A 6,320-nucleotide genomic window follows, 5' to 3' on the forward strand; every position below is an offset into this window, starting at 1 on the left:
GGGAAGGTTCTATGCCTGGATGTGCACATAGGCCAGATTTATGCTTTTCTCCACCCAAACATCTCAATGGAGTAAAGAGTAACAAAGCAGCATTGCTCCCAACATGTCCCACCTCCTGCCACAAGGCGGTTTTTCTCCTATCTCAGAATGGAACAAATGTACAGTCGGGTTTTATACCAAGACATTGCATTCCCAGGGGCAGGCAGGAGACAGAGGCCTTCCTCTTATCTCAGCTGCAAGAGGCCTTCCTGTTTTACTAATCCTCCTCAGCACAGACCCTTCACGGGTGTTGGGCTTGGGGACGGTCAGGTCTTTCCCATCCCATGAGGTCATATTTCAGACTATCACAGGGGGAGAAACCTTGGACAATACCTGGCTTTCCAGGGCAGAGGTCCCTGCAGCTTTCCACAGTGCATTGTGCCCCTGGTTACTTGAGAATGAAGAATGGCGATGACTTTTATCAAGCACACTGCCTGTAAATATTTTGTAAACAAGGCACATCCTGCACAGCCCTAGATCCCTTAAACCTCGATTCCATACAACACATGTTTCTGTGAGCTCAAGGTTGGGGCTAAAGTTACAAATTAACAGCATCTCAGGGCAAAGGAATTGTTCAGGGTACAGATAAAAATGAAATTTCTTATGTCTTCCTTTTCTACATAGACACAGTAACCGTCTGATCTCTCTTTCTTTTCCCTACATATCCCCCTTTTCTTTTTGAGAAATCCGCCATCATCATCATGGCCCGTTCTCACTGGTCGCTCTCTCTTTGGAGCTGCTGGATACACCTGTAGACTAACAACAGACAAAACAGATATACCAGGATTAATATGAAATTACAATAGTTGAACTTCTGATGGTTTTAACCCAAGTGACAGGGTTAAGATTTGTGAGGCCATCAGCAACTTTCACGATTGCCTCAGTTTCTGGCACCAAATTTAAATGGGCTTTTGATGCCTCAAAAATTTGTTCTTTTAATTTTGAAATATCTAAAGTAAGATTATCTTCTCTTCCTTATAGATGACATCTAACCATGTCCCAGTGATGCTCAGACTCATTATAGCCTTGGGGTTTAATACAAAAATCTGACATATTCCAGTCACACTGTAACTGAAAAAGATATTCCAAGCTCATGAGCCTATCTCCCATCCAAATGACAGTTTGTCTAAGATCATTAATTTGGTTTGCCAATTTTTGATCTATTTGGGTCTGAGAGTTCCACAATTTTGAGGAATTCTTTTGCCAATTATTTACATATTCTGCAGTTTGAACAGAGAAGTGTAAAGCAATTCCAGCAGCCACAGCAGTAGCTGTGACTGCAATAAGACCCAAAATCACTGCAATCAAAGTAAAAATGAATCTTTTGGATCTAGTTAGAACTCCTTTTAATACTTCTGTTAAAATATGGACAGATGGGGAAGCCTCCCACTGTCAGTCCATGGACACAGGAATCCACATGCCCTCTCTTGCCCTCACCAGCAGAATACGGTGCTGCCAATCAAAAGTCGAATCAATGCAAGTAAACAATCTACAGTTTTCACAGGTTATAGTTTGGGAATCTGGTTTAATAACTATGTTTCCTACAACTAGCATATAAGAGGGTTTTACACAACTTTGCAAAGGAATTGTCGGATTGGAATTTAGGTTAATAGTATAATATGGCTTACGATCTCTTGGTCCTATAGCTTGATTTTCAGACCAAATTCTAATGTGGTGTGAGGCCACAGTAAGCTTTCATAATGCTGGATGTTCAGGACCAGTAACAGGACTAACTAACTTTGGTCGAGGTGATGAAATTCGCTTTTCACCCCATTTCCATGGATAGGGTGATTGTAACTTTCTATAAACCTGATCCAGCCTTTCAGTTAAATCACTCTCATAGGCCGGATTAATGGGCCAGATGGATGGGGGCTGTGAACATGAGAGAGTCTGGCCCGTACAATTATAATAAAATTGGCCTCGAGGGGCCCGGTCTATAATAGTTCCAAATTCATTGTTTTGTAATACCACCGCAGTATCAGCCACACATTCTTCCCAAACCGAAACTTTTGGGCCTTTTGATTCTTTGGGAATTTTCTTGGGGCAAGGCTTCCCCTTAGGCCTAAATTTTAATGATCTCTGATAAGAAGAGTCCTGTGAATTATTTTATCTGTGGCCCGAGTGACATCCCACTTACTACGTGATAAGTAAATCTACTGGTGGCACTGACAGTAGGTACTTCTACCAACCAATTTGGGGTTGTAGGCGTTAAACATCCTGTCGCCTTCCCTCGGCAAATAGGAGGATAATGATACCCAGTGGAAATATTTATCATCGATTCTTCTTTTTTAGGTTGGGCAGGGCAACGATCATCTGTGAGGCCTGGTACCCATGCACTATTATTAACATATACTTCAATAGGATTATCCATCCATGTGACTGCCTGAATTAAGGGTGGGAAAGGCACACAGGCCCAGTAAGTATGATTAGCTGCAGCTGCTACTGCAGTCACAGGGAGACTTACCACCGTTGATACAATCATCAAAGCTGCAGGCAGCATGTTCTCTGGAGTTTGTGTTACCCTTGTGTTCTTCAGGCTTTTTTCAGCTAACTGTGTCAGCTTCTTTAATTGGGCCCAGGTCAGCGGCTCCACTTTCTTGGTGGATGGCAACTTCATCTATTCTTCTGATATCACCATTTTGTTCACCCGGCGAGTCGATGATGCTCGATTGCGGGTTTTCCATCTCCGTGGTGGCGCTTCTCTTTGCATCTCCGATGGGTTCATTGTAGAACTTTAAATGTCTAGTGGGTATCCAAACAGGAAGCTGATTTTCTCCTGGTGAAACACAAGCAAAACCTCTCCCCCATGTTATCATTTTCCCTATTTCCCTTGTCTTATTTTTGTTGTCTTTCCACCAAATCAGTTTTCCTTCATGTGGGCTGTTCTTTTTACCAGTAAAATGTTGCTCTGCAGAAGTAGTGGTCTGATTTCTATAAATGTTTAAAAAATTTAAAGTATAGAGTGCTAAATTAAGTTGCATCTGGGGAGTGTTATACTCCTTAATGTCTTTTTCCTTTTTTTGTTTCACCAATTGAGCTTTGAGTGTTCTATTAGTTCTTTCAATTATGGCCTGTCCTTGGGAATTATAGGGGATTCCTGTTGTATGTGTAATTTTTCACTGATTTCACAATTTTTAAAATGTTTTACTACAGTATCCTGGCCCATTATGTGTTTTAATTTTTTTTTGGAACTCCCATGACAGCAAAACAAGATAATAAATGTCTTTTAACATGGGAAGTACTTTCTCCTGTCTGGCAGGTTGCCCATACAACATGCAAATAAGTATCAACTGTCACATGGACAAATGACAATTTTACAAATGAAGGTACATGTGTGACATCCATTTGCCATAATGCATTAGGACATAGGCCTCTGGGATTAACTCCTGCCTCCTGAGTGGGCAGGTGTAGGACTTGACACTGGGTGCAATGTTATACAATATTTTTTGCCTCTTTCCATGTGATATCAAATTTATTTTTTAGTCCTGTTGCATTTACATGAGTCAAAGCATGAAGTTCTTGTGCTTCTATGAATGCAGATGATGCTAGCAAGTCAGCTTGTTCATTTGCTTTAGTTAAAGGCCTTGGTAAATTAGTACGTGCTCAGATATGAGTAATATAAAATGGGAAATTTCTTTTTCTTACAATTTGTTGTAACAAATTAAAGGGCTTGTTTAACTGATCATCCATACTATATTTGGTTAGGGCTGTCTCAACATCCTTTGTAGCCTGTACTACATATGCAGAATCTGATTTTTCAATGACTCGTTCTTTTGGCCTGGTGTAAACCACTTTTCCATTGCTGGAACCATCAGTAAACACCATCAGAGCATTTTCTAAAGGTTTATGTCTGGTAATTTTAGGTAAAATTCAAGTAGTCAATTTTAAAAACTGGAAGATTTTTGTTTTTGGGTAATGGTTATCAGTAATTCCCACAAAATCAGCAAGACCAATCTGCCATGCAGCACAATTGATAAAGGATTGTCTAAACTCTTCCTTGTTTAAAGGAACAATGATTTTATCTGGGTCACTTCCACACAATTTTATTATTTGTAATCTTGCCTGACCAATTAATGTAGCCATTTGATCCAAGTACAATGTAAAAGTCTTAATCGTACTGTGAGGAAGGAAAGATCACTCCACAAGATCTGTATTTTGAACAATAACACCTGTGGAGAATGTGCAGTAGCAAAAATCAAAAGTTGGAGTGGGGCGAAGTGATCTATTCTATTTACTTGTGCTGACCGAATTTTTTCTTCAATTAATTCAATTTCTTTAGTTGTCTCTGGAATTAATGTTCTTTTACTATTCAATTCTGGATCCCCACTCAAGATAGAGAACAAATTTGACATGGCATAAGTAAGGATGCCTAGAGTTGGCCGAATCCAATTAATATCTCCTAGCAATTTTTGAAAGTCATTTAATGTGTCTTTTCTTATTTCTATTTTTTGTGGTTTAATTTTTCTTTCCTCTACCTGCATTCCCAAGTAATGGACAGGAGTAGAGGTTTGAATCTTATCAGATGCTATTGTCAGTCCTGCGTTTGCAACCTCTGTCTGCAGAAATGTGTAACAGTCAATTAATCTGTCTCTCGTTTCTGCAGCACACAAAAGATCATCAACATAATGAAAGACATAACAGTCTGAAAACTTGTCTCTAACTGGTTGAAGAGCTTCAGCTACAAAAATCTGACAAATAGTTGGACTATTAAGCATTCTCTGAGGCAACACTTTCCACTGAAACCTGGTGGCTGGTTCTTTATTATTTATGGCTGGTATAGTAAAAGCAAATTTTTCAAAATCCTGTTTTGCTAGAGGAATGGTAAAAAAGCAATCCTTCAGATCAATTATAATTAAAGGCCAATCTTTGGGGATCATGGCCAGAGAGGGCAACCCAGGTTGGAGAGCCCTCATAGGTTGAATTACAGCATTGACAGCTCTTAAGTTGGTTAACATGCGCCATCTGCCGGATTTTTTCTGAGTTACACACACAGGAGAATTCAAGGCGAAAATGAAGGCTCAATAAGTCCCTTTGCTAATTGCTCTTTTGCCCATAAGTGTAAAGCCTCCAGCTTTTGTTTTGGTAGCAGCCACTGATTTACCCATACAGGTTTTTCTGTTTTCCAAGTTAATGGAATGGGTTTTGGAGGCTCTACAGTGGCCACTCCTAAAAAGGATATCCTATTCCTTTTCTTTCTTGATTTCCCTCAGCCTCAGTTGGGATTTTAATGCCATCTCCATTTTTCCCTAGTCCTTTGCCAGGGAGACATCCCATTTTAGTCATGATTTTTGACTCGTGGGGCTGTATAAGGAGGCTGGGATAGTAATCTCTGCATGTCATTGTTGTAACAAGTCTTGGCCCCATAAATTAATTGGAATAGAAGTAATCATAGGTTGAACTGTTCTTTCTTGATTATCAGGTCCTAGACAACGTAAAATCATGGTGCTTTGATACACTTTTGAGGCGCTGCCCACACCGACAAGTCCTGTAACAGGCTTTTGTTTAGGCCAATTTTTTGGCCATTGATTTAAGGCGATAATGGAAACATCAGCATCGGTATCCACTAATCCTATAAACTGCTTTCCCTGAATAGTGACTGTACACACAGTTCTATTCTCTGAGACCTGACGAGCCCATTGAGTGGCTTTTCTGGCAGAGTTGGTACTTCCAAACCCTCCTGTCCTTTCCGTTTTGTTTTCCCAATTTTAATATAAGGCAAAAGCAATAATTGAGCAATTCTATTACCTGGATTGGCACTCCAGGGAACAGTGGAGCTGATCACTAACTGAATTTCCCCTTTATAATCTGAATCAATTACCCCAGTATGAATTTGGACTCCCTTCAAATTTAGACTTCATCTCCCTAAAATGAGGCCTACTGTCCCTCCTGGCAGTGGGCCATATACCCCTGTAGGAATCTTTTGCAGGGTCTCTCCAGGGAGTAAAGAAACCTTTTGAGTGGAACATAAATCTACTGCTGTGCTGCCTGCTGTGGCGGGGGACAGCTGTTGTATTGTTGTAATTGGCTGATTCTCTGAAGTGGTGGTATTTGCTGTGGGGGTTGCTGTCCCTGAAAACCCTGAAGAACAAACGGCTGAATCGGGAATGCCCCAGTTTGTTGTTGGGACTGAGGCTGGCCCCTCACCCCTTTTTCTGACAATAGTTGCCCATTTTTATCATATTTAGAACGACATTGATTAGCCCAATGTTTTCCTTTTCCATGTCTTGGACACAGGCCAGGTGGCTCTTTATTTTTACTCTGTTTATTTAAGACTGGGCAGT

The 6,320-nt window shown here is 40.5% G+C and overlaps 1 pseudogene; it reads right to left on the reverse strand.

Annotated features, from left to right (window-relative positions):
- Positions 1–655: 655 nt before the first annotated feature.
- LOC134728948 (endogenous retrovirus group K member 6 Env polyprotein-like) lies at positions 656–3,670 on the reverse strand (annotated as a pseudogene).
- Positions 3,671–6,320: the final 2,650 nt, after the last annotated feature.

The sequence above is a fragment of the Pan paniscus genome, chromosome 1 (genome assembly GCF_029289425.2).
Source record: "Pan paniscus chromosome 1, NHGRI_mPanPan1-v2.0_pri, whole genome shotgun sequence".
Taxonomy (NCBI): Eukaryota; Metazoa; Chordata; class Mammalia; order Primates; family Hominidae; genus Pan; species Pan paniscus.